Source organism: Ochlerotatus camptorhynchus, unplaced genomic scaffold (assembly GCF_037179485.1).
Source record: "Ochlerotatus camptorhynchus isolate MF236.1 unplaced genomic scaffold, CSIRO-AGI_Acam_v1.1 ptg000007l, whole genome shotgun sequence".
NCBI classification, from domain to species: Eukaryota; Metazoa; Arthropoda; class Insecta; order Diptera; family Culicidae; genus Ochlerotatus; species Ochlerotatus camptorhynchus.
The window spans coordinates 3,120,291-3,142,148 of NW_027040499.1; the positions used below are offsets into that span (position 1 = coordinate 3,120,291).

Below are 21,858 nucleotides of genomic sequence, written 5' to 3' on the forward strand. Positions count from 1 at the left end.
GTTGGAACCCTTTTTTTCATAATGAAGTTGAGCGAATCGAGTCAGTTCAACGCAGATTCATTTGCTATGCACTTCAGCGATTACCGTGGCGTAATCCTTCTAATCCGCCCCCCTATGAGGAACTTTGTTCATTAATACACCAAGAACCTCCCAACACTCGTCGCGGCACTCTAAGAGCTATGTTTGTCGCTGATGTTCTGCAGAATCGAGTTGATTTCCCAGTTTTATTGGAACAAATAAACATCAATGTGCAGCCTAGGTCCTTGAGAAACAACCAGATGCTTCGATTGCCACTTATTAGAACTAAGTACGGGTTGCATACCCAACAAACAATCGCCTATTGAAGAAACGACTTCTTGACATAGTTGAAGATGCTAATTTCAAATAACAGACTGTAGTGATAATTTTTATACGATAGATGGAGTAGATGAAAGCATAGAGTTGATAGTTCCGTTAGAGTACGGCAGTGTGAATATTGCATATAGATATTAGAATAGCGAGCTAGGACAACTTTTAAGGAAGGTACAATTCGATTTTTTCATCTCTCTTTACCAAACTCCCCCTTTGGAGAGGGATGGTGAGGGGTGTCCCCCCCCCCCCCCCGCCACCACTGGCAAAAAGAGATGAAAACCGACCCGCTCAAGTACCAACTGTGTGTTTGAAACAGTTCTACCGATTTTTACCGCACTTCAGTTGTTATTTGAAGGAAGGCATCCAGTCGTAGGTTTGGAAATTGCTTTGAATCTCCCGGACTTAAAATTAAAATCGTAATTAAAGATCTTGGGAAACTAATCTAGATTCGGAGACGTACATCATTTTTCGAAAGGAAAATTCTTCGAGATAAAAATAACAACAAAATTAAGATTTTAAAGCTTTGAAAACTGTTGAATCTCCTTTTTGTTATTTGTTATTTATTTAATTACATCAACAGGCTGGATGAAGCCCCAATGATTTAAACCTTATCAACTATGGTAAAAAAAAATTACATTCAAGCATGGTCATAACATAAAAAAACATTAAAAAACGTATATCTTATAGTCAATATCTTAACTCCTGCCGGCGAAAAACAGAAGAAAACTTTCGACGAAGCGCATCACGGGAAAGATGAAAGTCGAAAACAGATGCAACTCTGTTGAATGTTCTCTGCAGTCCGCAAATCGCACCGTACGCTCCATAATTTGTGCGACGTAGAGGCAGTCTTAGCATAAGGTTATTACGAAGCGGTCGGGGTTGAACATTCAGGTCAATTTGCCTCAGGATAGCCTCACAATCTGTCCTTCCTTGTAGGATATCGGCCACGGTAAGGGCTCTGTTTGTGTCTCTTCTAGTCCGGAGAAGTTCTAGGTCGATAAGTTGACAACGGCTTTCGTAGCTTGGTAATCGAAACGGATCGTTCCAAGGCAATCTACGCAACGCAAAACGAAGAAAGCGACGTTGAACAGATTCAATTCTCTCGGCACCGTTGTTGTAGTTTGGGTTCCAAACCGCTGAACAATATTCAAGCGTCGATCGAACAAGCGAACAATAGAGAGATTTTAGACAGTAGATATCAGTGAAGTTTTTAGCTATCCTAAAAATGAACCCTAAAGTTCTTGACGCATTATCAACAACATATGCAATGTGTTGCTTGAAAGAAAGCTGCGAATCCAAGATCACACCCAAGTCTTTCACCTGATTCACGCGTTCGATTGTCGAGCCAAGCAGGTCATAGCTAAATATTATCGGTTGTTGTTTTCGTGAGAACGTAATAGCGGAGCATTTGGCTGGGTTCACTACCATTCTGTTTAACCTGCACCAACTAGCGAATACATTCAGTTGACGTTGAAGAAAGTGACAGTCAGCAATGGAGCAGATTCGTAGGAAGATTTTGAGGTCATCTGCATATGATAACCGAGGAGCTTCGATGACCAGATGCACGTCGTTGAAGTACAGTATAAAAATTAACGGTCCCATGTGGCTTCCCTGAGGTATACCTGATGTGGCGAAGAAGCTAGCTGATCTGCAATCTCCTATGGCAACTTTTAGTTGCCGACCGGTAAGATATGATCGAAACCAACTCAGAAGATTATCGCATACACCGAGCCTGCCGAGTTTAGCAATCGCAATAGCATGGTTCAACTTGTCGAATGCTGCGGATAGGTCTGAATAAATAACGTCCGTTTGAACCCGATCCGACATGCTTTCGGTTATATACGATGTGAGACACAGCAGATTGGTAGTTGTAGAGCGGCCGACAGTAAACCCATGTTGATCAGCACTCAAAAACTGCTTGCAATGGGACAGCAACGGTTCCATAATCACTAGCTCGAATAGCTTCGAAACGGCACTTAACGATGTAATTCCTCGATAGTTATCCACAGCTCGTTTCCTTCCTTTTTTGTGGACGGGAAACATATGCGCAAATTTCCAGCAAGATGGAAATATGCCACCTGAGAGAGACATTCGGAACAGGCGAAGAAGCGGAATTAACAAGCTAGCAATATGTCTCTTCAAAAATACAGATGGAACTCCATCAGGTCCAGGATTGAAGGATGACTTGAGCAGAGTCGCGGCCTTAGAAATCATTTCTGCATTAACATCAATTGCACCCAGCGTTTGATCGTTTACTGGAACGTTCCTGGCAGCCAGGTTAATATGGTCGTCAGTTAGTGTCTCATTAGTGAATACACTGGAAAACTTTTCGGAAAAAAGGTGGCATATATCCTGAACAGTGGAAGCAACTTCTCCGTTGAATTCCATAGACGATGGGAGGCCGGATTCCCTGCGTTGCTCGTTCACGTAGTTCCAAAAGGATTTCGGGTGTAGCTTAAAGGGTGTCCACGATGAAATTGCCACACTATGAAATTGCTCTAACTTTTTAACCGTTGGGTAGAATTTAATGAAAATTTGGGTGGATTTAGTTCATAGTGCATTATTTACATCCTGCAAGTTTTAAAGTCCTGTGATCAAAACTCGCGGAAATGGAGTCGAAAGAACAGCTCGTGCGTGATAAAATCTTGCGCATTCATCACGAGAACAAGGATCTCTCGCATCGTTCCATCGCTAAAACGTTGGGAATCGCGAATTCCACGGTGTCGCGAGTGATTAAGCGGTTCGAGGAACGGTTGACCACCGATCGGAAGCCCAGAAGTGAAGGAAAAAGTATTCCGTACAACACCAAAAATCACAACCGCGTAGTTGGGGCCTTCAACCGAAATCCGAACGCCTCCGTTAGGGATGTGGCTAAGAAGCTGCACCTAAGCCGAAGTTTTGTCCAGAAGGCCAAAACTAAGGCTGGGCTTCAAACGTTCAAGGTACAAAAGGCCCCCAATCGCGACGAGAAGCAGAACAAGTCCGCCAAAACCCGTGCCAGGAAGTTGTACCTCAACATGCTGACGAAAGTTGAATGCTGCATCATGGACGACGAAACATATGTGAAGGCCGACTTCAAACAGATCCCCGGCAACCTGTTTTTCACGGCCAAGGATAAGTTCAGCGTTCCGGAGCATGTCCGCACTCAGAAGATGTCCAAATTTGCGAAGAAATTCCTGGTTTGGCAAGCCATCTGCACGTGTGGAAAGCGGAGTGCACCTTTCGTGACCCAGGACACGATGAACGGACAGGTGTACATAAAAGAGTGCCTCCAGAAGCGGCTGCTTCCTCTCCTGAAGGCCCACAACGTCCCAACAATCTTCTGGCCGGATTTGGCCTCACGTGCTGAAGTGGTATGCGGACAATAAGGTCAATTTCGTGCCGAAAATGTTCAACCCTCCCAACACTCCGGAGCTCCGCCCCATCGAGAAGTACTGGGCGATTATGAAGCAGCACCTTCTTAAACGACCTAAGGTAGTGAAGACAGTCGAGGAACTGAAGAAAGTATGGGTTTACATGCAAAAAACGGTTGATTCACAGGTTGTGCAGAATCTTATGGCCGGGGTTAAGGCCAAGGTGCGGGCATTTGCATATGGACTGTAAATAAAATACGAGTAAAATGGTAAAATGAAGTTTAATAGTTATTTCTCAATCCCTGAAAATTTGATGGCAATCGGATGAAAACTCGAATTTTGCGAATAAATTTTGTGTGTGGCAATTTCATCGTGGACACCCTTTAAGTTTGCGCTGGATGCCTCGTTGGAAATTTGAAAAGCATTCACGACTGACTCGCTGGTACATGTGATTCAGCCTCACATAATGTAGTTTCAGAGGAAGCGTGCGATACTTCGTAAATCTTCTCAATGCTGCTCTCTTGATTGACTTCAACCTACGTAGCTCTCTCGTTTGCCAGGGAGGGTGAGACACTTTGTGGTGAGTTCTTTTCGGGACGTGTCTGTCAATGACATATGCCAAGACATGTGAAAAGGTTTGCGCTGCAGCCTCAACGTCATCTGGATCAAGGATGTTCTCCCATACCATGCTAGACAATACATCTATGATGCTACGGTGGTCAGCTTTACGGAAGTCATAAGAAACCGTAGCAGTATAGTCGCCAAAATCACGCACGAGTTTGTCCTCAACAGTGACAATTAGAGGAGGGTGATGTGGAACTAGCTTAGTTAGTGCACAAGGAGCCGAGGAAATTGATGGAGCCCTGTCCTGTGTGCTCACGAAGCAGAGGTCCAAACTACGACCATTTTCATTAACTACATGGTTAATTTGAGAAAGCGTCGCTGCGCTATAGTTGTCGAGAAGGCTAATAGCTCCTGCGTGAAATGTAGATCTATCAGGATCTGGATACAGGAATCCGCTATGAGATGGACTCCACGAAACGCCTGGCAGATTGAAGTCACCAAAAATGAATATCTCATCAACTGGAGTGGAACTTTCGACAACTGTGAAAACTGACCGACAGTGAGTATCGATGAGTTCATTGTCGCGGACTCGATCAGGTGGAATGTACAGAGCGCATAGAAATAGCGTGCGATCACCCAGATTGATGGCTGTCCAAACCTGCTCCACATTGTTCCATGAATCGTTCTCGATGGCCTTTGCCTCCAACCCGCTACGGACAGCTACAAGGACACCTCCACCAGTAGATTTACGGCTGTTGTTAGGATTCCGATCGCAACGAAAGACCTCGTAGTCAGGACCGAAGACTTGACTGGAAAGCGTTCGATAATCGAGCCACGTTTCGCACAGGACAATAATATCGTAGCAACGATCCGATACAGCTAGGCGGTATTCTTCAACATCAGAATTCATTCCACCGGCGTTTTGGTAGAAGATCACGACGTCCTGCTTGCGGCAAGGAATCGAACGACTGCTCTCCCTGGAAATCACAGATACATCAGGCAATAACTGACCATCATCAAGTCTCATTGGATACTCGCCATAGTGAGTGGGTTGGAAGACCCCCTCTCCGCATCCGACAGCAGGTCCGGAACGACTATGATGAACGAAGGCTGCTGATGGCAGGACTGAGACGGAGGGATTGGGGGCTTCCATGGGGCTTTCTACGGCGCGTTCCGGGTTTCCAGGATTAGGAGTTACAGAGGCATCATCACAATGACTAACATAGTTAGAATTGCTGAAAATTTGATCGGCATCAGGCAGTGAATAGTTAATATATTGATTGTACTTGCTTGTAGAGGCAAGGTGGAAGACTCCTGATTCATATCCAGCCACAGGTCCAGGACGACTATGCAGAACGCTGGCGGGAATCGGCACGACTGGGCTGGAGTAACCAGGAGCTTCCAAAGAGCGGTCTATTGTGCGTCCCGGAGATGAATTAGGATTGTTCGAACAGTAAAGCGGATGTTGTGAATGAGCAGTATCAGAAGTGCTTCTCAACTGGAAACAGCCGGCAGGTGCTTGAAGCGTTGCACTGGAACACGGAAACTGATCAGGCAAATGACTGTAACTAATGTATGCATACTTGCCTGAAGACGATGCTTGGGAGACCCCACCACCGAACTCGACCGCAGGGCCAGAACGACTCTGATGGCAGGAAATAGAACGACTTTGATGGCGGGAAACAGCTAGCGCGACTGGATCGAGTGGTTCGAGGTCTCCCATAATGCGACAGGCATTGCGTTCTGGTCTACAGCGCTCCGATTCACAACGCAAAATCCAATTCTGAATCAGCAGACTGGGTCTAGTCCGGAAATGGGAGTTGAGAACTCGGAAGGTCCCGTAATAGGAGAGATCGTGATGGTAGGCGTGTTCAAACGAGGCAACCACATGTTTTTTGAACCGTCTTCAAATTCACGGAACAAAATTCCTTTCGGCCATGTATCCGATCTAAGAGCAGCTTCGCGTAGTTTGGGATCCATTCCGACTTTGTACGAGATGAAACTCATACGGCTGATGTCGGATCCTTTTTTGACTAGCGGCACAACCTTAATCGGATCTTCGCACTGTACACAACCTTTCACCAGCTTCTCGATTGATTCCGATTTCACGCTAGGATGAATACGAGAAAGGTACAGCCAAAACAGCTCGGTGGGTTCAGGGACAGTAAGGACCTCGGTAAAGGCATTGTCACCTGTTACTGCTTTAGAACCACCAACAAGTGGTTTGCCTGTGAGCGAGCCTTCATCGCGGCGCCGTTTTAATGGCGGTTGACGCATGAAATCAGAGTTTGTCGGAGTTGTCAATGCGATTCGTTTTGATAGCTGAGCGATCTGCTGTTCTTGCTTAGCCATTTCCTTCCTAAGCTCAGCGTGTGCGATTTCCTGTCTCTCGGTGATAGAATTAATCACACTGCCAAACGACGAGACGGCAGTTTTGAATCGAGCACATTTCATCAGCTTCGCGCACTCGTTACACATCCAAAACAGGTTCGGGCTAGTATGGACAATGTTCAGAAAAGCCTTATTCAGCTTTGTGCCGCCACACTTTAGAGGAATCATGCTTCTTCATAATTTTCTTCAAATTTTTGAGATACCTACCGGATTTTCATTTTTTTTATTTTCATTATATTAATTCGCTGGGGCCCTCCCCCGTTTCTGGTAACTTTGAGACAGCTAGCCGGGGGTCCTAGCCTTAGCCATAATTCTACCGATAATACAGCAATAATGAAGTTTACAGATCAAAACCGTAAAAATAATAACCGAACTCTGATCCAGAATTTGTACACAGAAAAGCAAAATCGAATCAAAACTGTGAAAATCCATTGACCAGCTGCAAGAAGACCCGGAAAAAAATAACCATACAATTACCATAAAATAAAATACAATAACAAGCAAATCTATTGCCAACAATTGATCTTATTGTGCGAATATAGTACACGAAATTTGAACATATTGTTATTACAATAGATGTACAATACGTCCCATTTAGTAAGAATTTTCACAATAGGACAACGATACAATTAATGGTAAATGGCTCAAGTTTGTTCGGGAAAAAGTGATTTTTTGTATGGTTAAGATACATAACAACCCCCTTGTTCAATTGTATATTCCCCCATTTATCATAGATTTTATTGTGGAAACAATACATTCTATTGTTATTTTATCTTTGTGGAGAATAAGATTTATTGTAAATACAATAAACTCTATTATATGGTTAGAATACATTTCATTGTACCTCTACGGTTCTTTTTTTTACGGGGAGCTACCCACAATCAATTATGTGTCTGTTGCGTTCGGTGGTTGTTCAGCAAGCTTTATCCAGGAGCTTCCGCATCTCCCGATGGTAGCCTCAAGAGCATCAGTTAATGTAACGGAATCGAGTGTAACCGCCAAAAGTAAGTGTGCTGATGGTTATCGATTCTGAGGAAAGTGAACACGAACCGCACGGGCAATCAAATTATCTCCACCATGTAGAATGCGAGTCTTTTGCAGCCATCTTCCACCGTCTGATACCAGATGGTACCTACTCCCGAGGAAAGCTTCGGTTTATAAAACGTGTTTTGATTCTCGTCGGGTCGAAACATTCAACGTGGTAATTATTGAAGTAGTTTCGGAAAACTTTTCCAATGGCGTACGTACAAGCCTTAGCAGTGAACAAGAGTTGATCCCTGTACCAATGCTGCTGCTAGTCGGGTAGGACGAATCGCGTAGAGGAGCGTGGAGAAGGTACATTTCTAATTGTTGTTTTTCCATAGTTGAAAGGATTTGATTTTATGCTCGAAGCAAAGTTGCCGTTTGATGTTTGTTGGTTGCTCCGGAATGACTTTTCCGGAAGCTGCGCGACGTAGACTGTCGTCATGGTGAGGCACCCAATCCGATCGTCAGTCGATGGGATTAGGTGCGATTGTTTTGAAAATGTTTCCAATGTAAGCTGCCGTTTGGAGTATTTCCAAGTTTTGTCATTCCGGGACTTGTTTTTTATTTTCAATTTGAGGATGTACTTAAATTTAAATATTGCTTTTTGCTCAAATCAGACTCCATTGTCATTTCACCAAGCATCCGGGAAAACACTCCAACAGTTCGTAAGTAACACATACAGGTCTCCCACAGGTACAAAATGTGTAATAGGGGAATTGGCTCTAATGTTGGCCTATGGATCTAAGATTGGGCCAATCGCTAAAAATCTGCTATTTATCAATTTTAGCTAGATGAACGCGTCATTGGGACGGTACTAATGGATATTTTTGGTTGCTATTGAAAATTTAGGCTAGGAATTGCTTACTTTATGTATGGGCCCAAATTAGAGGCATTTAGGCCGACATTGCATCCATTTCCCCTAGCATGAAAGACTGCCAAGCAATTTATCAAAAGCACTCAAACACTTGTGAACTTAGTCAACCCATATTTAAACATCTAAACGGATCTGCTTGTTGACCACAATAAGGCAAAAAGTCACTGTTTTGCTAACTTTTCGTGTGTGGGAAAAAGAAAGGAAACCCTCAATCCGATTTCCTAAAACCATCAGTAGTGTGGTGTGCGGTAGGGTGGATGATTTATTCGTCAAACGTGTGTCACCTTAGGCAGCTTTGATTGAATCAATACTGAGAGGATTTGTGTGCATAGTCGATTTGGCTACATGTGTACATACCTCTGCATAAGTAAAATGGAAATCCTTCTGAGAACGATTGATTTTACTTTCTTTTGCTGTGCGATAGGTTATAGTGGAATAGTGAGTTAATCCAATTTCCAATGTCACTTTCTATGAAATTGCCATTCCATTGATGTGGCGAATACTTTGCCAAGAAGGTGTGGATTTTCACAGAAACTGTTGAAAGAAATGTGTTTGAACAGTTTGATTGAGTTGGGTGGATCAAAGAAACGGAATGAGGTGTGAATGGAGAACATAATTTGCGATATTTGTACGACGAAAGACCAGGGAAAACTTTTCTCATTTTTGGGTACCCTCCTGATACTTAAATCTTGTATTGGGATCGGAAGTTCACAATCACCTAACATTTGCTACACTCCCGATTATAAGTTTGTTCATATCTCTGTTATTTTACGTCGAATTTTCGTTCGTTTGAGCAACTGTGGGTTAAGATCAAAAGTTAGCGTGGGCGTTATTTACTTACCACCGGGCCACAAATCTGACCAAAACTGCAATGAAAATCATGTCAACTCAATTGGCGTAGTGCTATCTCGATTGGACAACAATGACTTGGCTATGCAACTTGGTGATTACAATCAATCTGGCTCGATTTGAAATACAGACACGAACTGCAAATTGTTGATGTTCTTCGTTCAAGTATATCTGCACCATGTGGCACTCTACTTGATGGTTTTCACTTGCATGGCTTAGCGCAACTCAACACCGGTTTAAGTAGTAATGCTCGACTGCTTGACCTTGTAATGGCGAACGAAATCGCTCTCCCAGAATGCTAGATATATGAAGCTGCAGAACCTTTGAAAGCCTTGATGCCAATCATCCCGTATTGGAAATATCCATCAGCCTTCATGCTCCCATCAGTTTTGAACCTACCGGAGATATGCTAGGTCTTGATTTACGCAAAGCAGACTTTCTTACACTGAGTCATGCGTTTGAACAAGCCGATTGGCAAATGCTTGAGCAACAACCAAGCGTCGATGGGGCTGTCGAAAATTTCATTGGGATTGTCAACCACCTAATCATCAATCGTGTACCATTACGAAGACCTCCTTTACAACCCGCTTGGTCAAATGCTGTCAAACTAATTGGTCAAATACTGTCAAACACTCAACTCTTTAACAAAACGACGGTTTCTCAAAATAGGAACAACTATCGGCAGTATAATCGGTTTCTATATAAACGTTCTGCCAGGCGAATGCAGCACAACCTTCGCACCAACAGTTTTGGTCGTTTGTCAACACTACGGAAATCTATCTTGGAGATCGACATGCCCTCACTCCATTCAAGAAATGTAACCTTCTGGCAGAACATTTCAGACACGCTCTCAAGGTCACAAGTGCCTCAGCGGATCAAGTGAAGGAGACAACAAGAGACACGGCTAATGATGTGTTTCTTTTCGACATCTTCGAGATATCCGAGAAGCTAGTCGAGTCTGCCATTAACAAGATTAAAAATTCGACTGCCGCTTGTACCCTGAAGAAATGTCATTAACAAAATTGTTCAACATCTCACTGCAGCAAGGTGAATTCCCTAGGAGGTGAAAATCCTCCTTTATGTTCCCAGTTTTCAAGAAAGGTGAAAAGTGCAACATTGAAAACTATCGTGGCATCACTTCACTCTGTGCTGCTCTAAAGTTTTCGAAATAAACGTTAATAACGCCTTATTTGCAAGCTGTTGTAGTTATATTTCTCTGGACCAGCATGGGTTCTACCCTAAGAGATCCGTCTCTACAAATCTAGTGCCATTCGTATCCTCTTGTCTTCGGAATATGGAAGTAGGAGTACAAACAGATGTTGTCTATACGGATTTAAAGGCCGATTTTGATCGAGTTGGGCTACAGACTGGTGAGTGACAAGCTGGAAGGAGCGATATACCTAGCTCCGGTCCTCACAAGTTCCTACCTCACGCCTCCACGAGTCATATGATCACAAAAGACTGCCAGCTGAAACATGGACACAGCTGGTTGGCGTAGCCTGGGCAATGTTGTCAATCCGACAATAGCAGAGTGAGGAGGTGCGACGCAAACACTGGCGCGGTAACCATAGCACGGTGATAGAGGAAATGCTTCGCCAACCCGAGCGTCTGATCACCATGGAGGTTCGGCTCAAACAGCGTCTGACTGGCATCCAGCGGCTGAATAAGAAATGCTCTTCCCCAGAAGCTACACCTAAGATGGCAGCCCCATCACGGCGGATAGGAGACCTTAGGCCAACCACCTACTGTCTCTGAAACCTTTACAATTGTTACAGAAACCAATAGAGAAAGACATCGAACTGATTTAACGGCAACGATGTTTAGCGCAAAACAACGGACACGAATTGGATCATGAAATGTATTGACGTTAGCCCAGCAGGGTAAACTGGCACAACTCGCCAACGAGGCGCGACGCATGAAGCTAGAAATCCTGGGACTGAGTGAAGTTCGTTGGCCAAACTTTGGAGAACACAAACTGCCGTCGGGACAGGTACTACTATACTCTGGTATTCGAGTTGAAAACACTCCCCGCCATCGTGGAGTTGGTCTCCTACTTAGCGTCCAGGCAAGTGCTGCGCTCATCAAATGGGAGCCTGTTAATGAGAGGATAATCGTTGCCAGATTTAGAACACGGGTTCGTAACCTTACCATAATCCAATGTTATGCGCCAACCGATGCTGCCGAGCTACAGGACAAGGAGAATTTTTACAGTCAACTGAATGCCGTCGTGGATAAGGTTCCAAAGGGTGACATCAAGATCTACACTGGCGACTTCAATGCGAAGATCGGCTTCGACAACACGGACTATGAGCGTGTCATGAGACGCCATGGTCTCTCGGCGAAATGAGCGAGAACGGTGAGCTGTTTGCAGAATTTTGTGGCAATAACGACATGGTGATCGGGGGCTCGCTCTTCCCCCATCGGCCAGTGCACAAAGTCACGTGGGTTTCCCGTGATGGACATACCTAAAATCAGATCGACCACATCTGCATCAGCCGAAAATGGAGACGGAGCCTTCTTGATGTCCGGAATAAACGCAGCTCCGACATCACGTCTGACCATCACCTTCTAATCGGCGAAATCCGCCTACGCCTGGCGCGGATCCAGCGACGGGAGGAGAGACTCGGGCGGCGTTTCAACACACGCCGACTTGAAGATCCAGCGGTAAAAAGGTCTTTTGTTGAAGAACTTGAGACTCGAGCTGCGGACGTTCCAGAAGGTGGCAGCGTAGAAGAACAATGGACGGCCATCAAGAATGCCTTTATAGAAACAAGCGAGAACAACTTGGGTGAGCTGCGCACCCAGAGGAAAGAGTGGATCACAGATGAAACCTGGCGGAAGATTGAGGAGCGTAGAGAAGCAAAAGCCGGGATAGAGCGGGCGAGAACCAGAGGAGCCAAGACCGAAGCCCGTCAACGGTACGGGGCAGACGGGGCAAGCGAGCGTGGGTGAACTCCCTGGCCGACGAAGGGGAGAAAGCCACACACACTGGCGATATACGCCTCCTCTACGATATCTAACGACGCCTGAGTGGAGCAAGTATGAACCCGAGGATGCCAGTGAAGGACACGACTGAACAATTGCTTACCGACCCCACTGACCAGGTGAAACGCTGGTTTGAGCACTTCGAACAACTTCTTCAAGTTTCGACGGCCAACCAGCCATCAACATCTCGGCATGATCCGCCTAGGGTGCGGCGCATCACTCGCGTCAATTCCGAGGCCCCATCACTGCAGGAGATTGAAGCAGCTATCCGAAGCATGCAATCCAACAAGGCTCCAGGGGTCGATCGCATATCAGCAGAGATGCTCAAAGCTGACCCAATGCTATCCGCACAAATGTTGCATCAACTATTCTGTAATATCTGGGACACCGTGACTTTTCCGGCCGACTGGATGCAGGGCATCTTAGTGAAGGTCCCAAAGAAGACTATGTGCGACAATTGGCGAGGCATCATGTTACAAAGTTCTGTGCAAAGTTATCGTGAATCGGATACAGGAGAAGATCGACGCGACTCTCCGACGGCAGCAGGCAGGATTTCGTGCCGGAAGATCTTGTGTGGACCATATTGTCACGCTCCGCATCATCCTGGAGCAGGTCAATGCATTCCAAGAGTCCCTTTATTTGGTATTCATTGACTACGAAAAAGCTTTCGACCGTCTCAATCACGAGAATCTGTGGGGTGCCCTGAGACGCAAGGGAGTCCCGGATAAAATCGTCAACCTCATCGAAGCGCAGTATGAGGCTTTCACGTGCAGAGTTCTGCATAACGGAGCCTTGTCCCTCCCTATCCGGGTAGTCGCTGGTGTGAGACAAGGATGTATACTATCACCGCTACTGTTTCTCATCGTAATCGACGAGATCATGGTAGGTGCAATTGACCGTGTACCGAACCGTGGGCTGCTTTGGCAGCCTATCACCATGGAGCATCTCAACGACTTCGATTTGGCTTATGTAGTTGCTCTACTAGCACACGGCGCTCTGATATGCAGAGTAAGCTCAATGACCTAACCGAACGCTCCTCTGCGGCGGGTCTCACCATCAACGTCAACAAGACCAAATCGTTGGATATCAACACGGGCAACCCTTCCAACTTTACGGTAGCGGGGCAAGCAGTGGAGAAGGTCGAAAGTTTCCAATATCTTGGCAGCCAAATAGCGTCGGACAGCGGGACCAAGAGCGACATAGGTGCACGAATCAAGAAGGCTAGGGCTGCCTTTGCGAGTTTACGAAACGTATAGAGATCCAACCAGATAAGTCAACGCACCTAAATCCGAATTTTCAACTCGAACGTGAAATCTGTGTTGTTATACGCCAGCGAGACGTGGTGTGTATCAGCGGAGAACACTCAAAAGCTGCAGGTCTTCATCAACCGATGCCTGCGGTATATGATTCGTGCCTGGTGGCCTCACAACTGGATCTCGAATGCCGAGCTCCATCGTCGATGTCTCTGTTCTCTATGAAGTTCTCCGTTTTTTGTTTGTCAAGCTCTTCGAAACATCTTTAACACATCCAAAGAAATTTGAAACAGAGTTCCATTCGTGTTTCAAACTCGCTCAGAAATAAAACAGAATAGTCGAGCAGTTGCAAATCTGGTGCAAAATAGTGCTCGAATAATGAAACTGCAACTCAACATTGCGAAAGGTGCGTTTCTGTTCTAGTTTCAAATTGAAACAGTCCTTATAAAATACCACAGCATTTTGAACGGCCTAACGATTTTAAATTGGCTCACTATTGCCTATTGGTCCCAAGCAAATTGATTAACGTATCCCATTCTAGTATAAATTCCAGTACTACACTATGTTTGTTTTGATTCGCTGTGAAATTTCGACAGATAAAATGAGGGGTTAGTGGATTTTACTATGTTTCTAGGGGTGAATCGATTAGCTTGGGACCGAAGATAGCTGAGCTGAGCCAAAAATTTGAGCACGTTTCTTGGGGACCTACTATTCTCAGAGTTACCTCTAAATATGATAATACCATAGAGGTAACTCTAAGACTAGAAGGTCCCTAAAGAACGTGCTCAACTTTTTGGCTCAGCTCTGTCTTCGGTCCCAAACTAATCGATTCACCCCACGGAACATAGGAAAATCCACGAACCCCTCATTTTATCTGTCAAATTTTCATAGCGAATCAAAACAAACATTGTGTAGTAGCAGAATTTCGACTAGAATGGGGGTACGTTAATCGTTTATATGAGACCAATAGGCTAGTCAAGTAGTGAGCCAATTTAAAATCGTTAGTTTCGTATTGATTGTTGATAATACCGTTGGTGAGCAGTAGAAAAGGCGAAACACGATTCGTTGTGAAGATCAGCAACCCTGATTCTAAGTGTTCCAAAAATGATGTGATCTGTAAAAAAGTTCAGAGGAGTGTAAGGAAACACCAAGGATTTCGCGGAAGTATCATGAATTGGCTGTGGGATAACAAGGGAAATTCTAATAAATTCTGCAAAATTTAGAGCACTTCAGGAATGCTGCGAGGCGGTTCCACCATCTTCAGGGAAACTGAAAAAACATTTGCAAGATTCTTGGAAGTCGAAAAAAAAACTTTAGAGAAATATAAACAACCTAAGGAAAACCGTAAAAACTTTCAAAAAGTCCCACGAGCCTCAGGGAAGCTAGGTATAGAGATCTTTGCGGAAGCTCGTAGATATTATGGGCAGTATCCATTAATTCCAGGAAGTTGAAAGATCTGTAAAGGTTAGTTTTGATAAATTTAGGGCAGCCTCATGAATTTTAGGAACATTTTGAAAAACCTTCGAGAGTAGAAAGAAAGTTCCGGGAATTTCAAGGAAGCCCAGAGAACGAATGCAAAGTTAAGTAAACTTCAGAAATATTTTGGAAACTTTACAGAACTTTTAAGATTTTCAGGAAAATTCCATTTATTTAAGGGCAGTACCAAGAACTTAAGATTAATTTCGATTACTTCAGGATAGTTTCAAGAACATCAGAGAATCTGATGTTCTTCAAATAAATTTAAAGAAGTTCTATGAAACTCAGAAAATTTCCGAAAATTTGATAAATGTTCCGAGATTTTTAGGGAAGTCCAAAGAATTTTAAAGAAGTTTAGGGATTTATAGGCAGCTTCATTCAGTTCATTTTTCATAGATGTTATGAGGAAGATCAAAGAACTGCAGACCAGTCCCATAAAATAATTGCAGGAACTTTCAAGAAGCAACCATTATGGGGCTGTTCATAAACAACGTAGACAGTTTAGGGGGGGGGGAGGGGTTGACAATTATCCACGGCTCATACAAATTTTGAAAAAAATGTATGGGCAATTGTCTACGCAGGGGGAGGGGGGTCAAGAATCCCAAAAAACCGTCTACGTAGTTAATGAACAGCCCCTATGGAATACTCCAGGAATTTCTGGAATGTTCCAAAAAGGGTTCTATGAATATTAGGAAGATTATTGGAACGTTCGAGAACTTAAATATTTAGGGAACTTAATAAAGAAATGAAAACTTCAGATACGTTCAGAGAAGTTCAGAGAAGTTTAGAAATTTTACGGGAAGTTCCATGAGTTTCAACTAATTTTCGAAATTTTCAGAGAAACGACGGGAACTTCAGGGTAGATCAAAGTTGAAGGTCGTTCAGATCAGCTATCTTGAGGAAAACTGAGGGAGCCTTTAAAAAGTTCTGAGATGTTCTGGAAAGTCTAGAAAAGTTTAGTGAAGTTCAGAGATGTTTAGAGCAGATCGAATAACTTCAGAAAAGCTTCGTGTTAAGAAAAAGTGCTGATAACAGTTTTATCGTCGCCAACGTTTCGATCCAGGGAGCTTCATAAGGGCTAGTTTTAGTTTCATATTGTAACCTTTTTGTACTGAACGAAAGACGGTTCAACTTTACCTTGAATAAGGCCAATTCCAAAGACCGCAACTTAGTCATAAAGCATCGTAGACTAGTATGACCGCTCTTTCAAGGGCGTATGCAATGGAGATGGACGGGGCCGCACATATGAAATCTAAATTTACCATGACAGGGCTGGTAAAAACTGGTCAGTATGGCTAGGAAGTTTCATCGGAATATGAGAGGGTCCTGCCAACCAGTTATCGAGTGAATCGAGGCGTGAAATTCATGATTCAAATGATGGTTGGTATTGAGCAGACATTAGTATTTTTAGCAGCTATCTTCCGTAAAAATATGAGATGAAAAATGTTTCTAATTTTTCAAAACATGTGCCCTAATCCTCGTCTGGCGGCTATACTATCGGATGAAAACAATGCAAGGATAACAGATCCTATCAGCAAGATAATCTCATTTAACGAGAAAATGTCTCCTTTATCTTCGTTTGGAACTGCTGTTGAACGCTCCGGTGCGTCCTTGACACTTAATACCGACGGAAAGGAAAAGTGTCCCTCAATAGATTCGCTTAATACGCCACCGCCAACCAGCAGAAAAGGATGATGCTCAACCAAGAGTGTCATGTCCGTCGATTGTGTTACATCTTGTTTGTTATTTGCGGACCCTGTCTTGTCTGTGGTTTCCCATCGCAGGCCATAATCCCACGTGTCTCTGGGGAAACCGTTGAGACTATTTTCGATTTTTTTTTAGCCACTGTTCTGTCTTCCAATGTTTACGACGGCCGCCAAAAGGTGAGATCTTGGAAGAGATGAAAAGGATGCTGTTGGGTCGACCGCCCGACCAACCGGTGTTGTTACGGTAGCGCTTATCTCTCTACGGACTGCGCCACTGACGAATACCTAATGAATGTTGGCATCCTCTTTATTGCGGCCTCGTGAATACAAATTATCTCGATTATATTGGGCAGTGCTGGGTTTGGGTAAGTTTTACCAAGTGTAGACAACTGACGGACAAATTTATTCCTCGGCATTTGCTTTGTCGTGACTGTGTCGAATTTTACTCAAATGTGCAAAATGTGGGGTTACTCAGTGAATGAGTAAACTTCTGCTCGACTTTCCAGGAAAACCTTCTTGAACATGAGGAAAATCAAGAGATATTTCGCTCAGTATTCTCCTAGACTGAGTTAAACATTCGTAAACTTTACTCATTCACTGAGTAACTTAATTTTTTTGCCATTTTGAGTCGAATTCGACTCAATCGCTGAGTTACTCCCAGAGATTCTACTCGTATCTTTTGCTTGTCCACATCCATTCAAGATCGAAAATCTGTACGTAGTGATGCTGATACGAAACGATGTGACGATGCAATGGCGGGCGGTAATCTGAAGCAAATATTTATTGTTTTTGCCGGAGCTTTCCTTTATCCTCGGGTGCTTGTTAACGGTTCCTGTCAGGTTGAATTGGAACGAAGCAATGCCGTTGAGACGCATGGTGACAGAATTTCCACATACATTTGATGAGCTGGTAAGGTCTGTATCCACATTAATTCGGACACCTTCGAACCACTGTACTTTTGAAATATTGCACGTAGGATTGAAAAATTTCGCGGAGGTGGTTTAGCTGGGAATCATTGATGAAAAAGGCTATGATTGATGTTTGCATTCCATGTTTAGTGTTCAAGATGGCGACGAATGAAAAACACGTGCGCGAGCGGATTTTGTACGGACGTAATCCTAACTTGTCAATACGGGAACTTGCAAAAAAAATTGATTTACCTAAATCCACTGTTCACGGTGTGCTCAAATAATTTTCGGAACGTTTGACAGTCGAGAGGAAACCGAAAAGTGATAAAAACAGCTGGATGGCATCCCTATCTTGTTTGCCTTGCCTTGAAAAGAGCTAACATCTCTGCGGGCCCGCGAATTGTGGGCCCCACTGACAGCTCATAATTTGTAAACAAATAGAAGATTCAATCCAGAATTTCAAAAAAGGCGTGACTGATGTTATGGATATTCTTAATATTTTTGCTTACATTTTGTGAAAAATAAACTTAGGACTAATAAAATATTATTTTCTGATTTTCTACCACGAAGTCAACCATTTATATGGCATAAAAGGGAAAATAATTTCATTTGATAAAAATAAGACAATTCAGTCACGCCATTTTTGCAGTTCACACTGGAATTGTGACGTTTCAGATGTTGGTTTCAATAACATGGCGGCATGCCACCCAGCTGGATAAAAACATGATCCTGTCATGGACCGGAAGGTGAAGGGGATATTGAAGGAACGCCCGAATATCACTGTTCGAACGGTGACTCGTAAAGGAAGGTGACATTTTGTTAAAAAAGCAAAACAGCCTTTGGGGCTGAAATCTAATAAAGTTGAAACAGTTTTAAATTACAACGATAAACCGAATTTGACAGCAAAATCAAGGGCTCGACGTTTGTACTGCGAATATTTGACGAAGTTTTCATACGTTGTTATGGACAATAAAACTTATGTCCTGGAGTTGGAGGCGAACCAGCCTAAGGCTGAAAGCCTCCTAAATAAAGCTAAATAATAATAATAATAATGTCCTGGAGGATTTCAAGTAGCTTCCAGGGCTGGCTTTCTATTCTGCTATGGCCAAGATGTAAATCTTTTGTCTCTACAGGCACAATCAACAAGGAGATTTACCAGAAAGAGTGCTTGCTGAAGCGATTGCTATCCTTCATCAAAAGCCACAAAGAAAACCCCTTGCTCTGGCCAAATTTGGCTAAAACTGTGATGGAGTGGTACGAAGCAAATAGAGTGAATATTGTACCAAAAACCTCAAATCCGCCAAATTTTCCAGAGCTACGTCCAATCGAGAGATATTGGGCTCTGATGAAGCGGAAGCTTTCGGGAAAGAAACAAGGAATCAAAGATATCAAACACTTCCAACAAATTTGGCCAAAGCCGACCACCACGGTATCTGAGGAGTCTGTATGGATGGAGTTAAGCGCGTAGTTCGAAAACTTTATGCAAATACCGGATAACTATATTTTGACTTCGTGAATTTATAAATCATATCCCATGAATCTGAAATAAACAACTGCAATTGAAATATAATGCGAGATGTCTAGTTTCCTTAAGTTTTGATGTGTCCGGATTATTGTGGATACAGACCTTAAACGACCCGTGAATAGGAGACACTCGAAATTGAAACAACTCACCCAGCATGCTTCAGCCGGACACGGTCGTAAAAACTGTTTCTGGAGCATCACTGGAGCAATGATTTCTTTAACTGCTCCCAAAACTATGTTCAAGCGATAAATCATTTTACGACCACAACTTTCCGCTTTCCTTCTGCTGCTTATGCTGCTTTTGCAGCCAGCAGCATCGCTTTTCTCGGAACGCAGTCGTCATAGTTGAGATGGGATCTCTTTTTCTGCAAAGTTCAGCAATCTTGTGTGGCAAAGTTGTTTTCCAATTCCAAGGGACATTCACCTCAAGTGTGAAATGATGCCATGGCAGAAAGGATCGATTGTATGAACAAAGGTGGATTTAGAGGACTAGCTATGCTCAAATAGTAGGTGGATTTCGTAGATTCGCAGCATTCCGATTTCTTTGAACATTGTACTTCCATTTCTGAAATGAAGTAGGTACACAATCGTTAAATCAATTGATGCAAAAGCAAAAAACAGTCACAGCGTCATGCATACTGCTACATTGGGAAGGAAAAGCCACCCTGCTGAGCCTTGATGCAAGTCCTGTGTCCGGTCCGGGGAGTATAAATATTGTACCCACCAAAAATAAATGGTGTATCGTTTTATCGTATTTCCTATCCATTTCAAATTGGACGATTGCATGCATGCGGTGAAACCGATTAAGCAGTTGGACGACAACAGTCAATCAAGTTGCCATCTCCAGGTTTTTTGTTTGTTTGGTGATTTAAGCTACTGTGTCCATTGATTGAAACTTCAGACTAACGAGAAATGTAAAAAATAACATCTTATGAGTTTAATATTGTACGTTGTATTTTCTTGGTGTCTTCTGCTCACACTTTCCTTATGATTCATAAGTTATGAACCAAGTAATAAGTGCACCCAAGACACCAAAATGATTTAACGTAAAAACGCACTTTTAAAAGCGTTTCCACACGTGTTATTGGACTTGTAATGTGCGCAATGCTCAATATTATGTCAATGAAACCTTCGAAGCAGATCAAATTTCATGTGAGCATTGTCATTAGAATTGAAAACTCGAAAAACCTCACTAGCGGAAATCGATTTTATTAGTGTTGGAAGGGTTTCCAGCCGGGTACACGACGTTAGGCATACGGATGTTAGGCATACGGACGTTAGGCATACGGACGTTAGGCATAATGTACGATAGGCATAATGGACGTTGGGCATAAAGGACGTTAGGCATAATGGACGTTAGGCATAATCAACCCGATGAATTCCAGAAGGATGATAATGGGGACCGTCTATTGATTGCTGACTTCGGTGACAATAATGAAAGAGCCTTAATTTTTGGAACTCATGAGAACTTGGGACGTCTTGGACAGGCAAAGTATTGGGTTACAGATGGTACGTTTGCCACAGTTTCTTGTTTGTTTCGGTAACTCGTCACTGTTCATGGAAGTATCACTCCCTCACATCAGCAGACGGTTCCGCTAGATTTAATTCTGATGACAACAAAAACAGAATCGTTGTATCGAACAGTATGGCAGGAAATCCTGGAAGCAGCAGGTATGTTTTTTGTTATTGAATGAAAAACCACAGAATTTACCATTCGTCATTTCATGAGCTGTTCTTTGGCATCATATTTTATTCAACCTTAGCTGTTTTTTTTAATATTGAATGAAAAATCACAGAATTCACCATTCTTTATTTCATGAGATGTTCTTTGAGGAAAGCCTTTTCTTCTTTGACAATTGCAATATGTGTGTAAGAATATATTACAGCAAATGTGTGATTTTTTAATTTCTAGATGCGATTGATTTCAAGATATAGCTCAAAACTATGCTGAGTTTTCATTGGCATATTACTTAACCGCTATCGCTACTAATCTTGGATCTAAGTAAATATGTAGCTAAGTCACTTATGATATGATAAATAATGGATTCCAAACTGTGCTTATTAAATAAACTATGTTTGTTTAAGTTGTATCATTTTTTATTCAACGCTTAGCCTAATTTAAGCATTGTTTGCCATGCTCGAAACAGGTTTCTAGATTTACACAGTAGCAAGGTATTTTATGCCTAACGTCAATTATGCCTAACGTATATTATGCCTAACGTCCATTATGCCTAATGACTTTATGCCTAGCGTCCATTATGCCTAACGTCCGTATGCCTAACGTCCTTATGCCTAACGTATTTATGCCTAATGGGGTACACTCGACTATCAGGGTTATTCTGCGTGGCGAATGAGGTGAGACGACAAATGTCACCTCGTAGTCACATGACTCTCCTCACTCGATTTCGACAGTCCGAGTCGACGGTGACGTGAGAGGTTCATTTCTAGGTGAGTGAGAAAATGAATCGCAAGTGACACGGTGTTTATTCAAAGAACTGTCAGTTTGCCTGTTTTTTTGCAAAGGGTGCATGCGTACTATGGCGGTTCATTGCAAATTGATTTACGATTTTGAATTTTAATTATTTGATACGAATTTTA

The 21,858-nt window shown here is 43.1% G+C and overlaps 1 protein-coding gene across 3 annotated transcripts in view; it reads right to left on the reverse strand.

Annotated features, from left to right (window-relative positions):
- Positions 1 to 21,858, reverse strand: part of Adcy8 (adenylyl cyclase 78C) — a 339,012-nt gene that overhangs the window by 112,585 nt on the left and 204,569 nt on the right. The gene's annotated exons all lie outside the window — the stretch shown is intronic.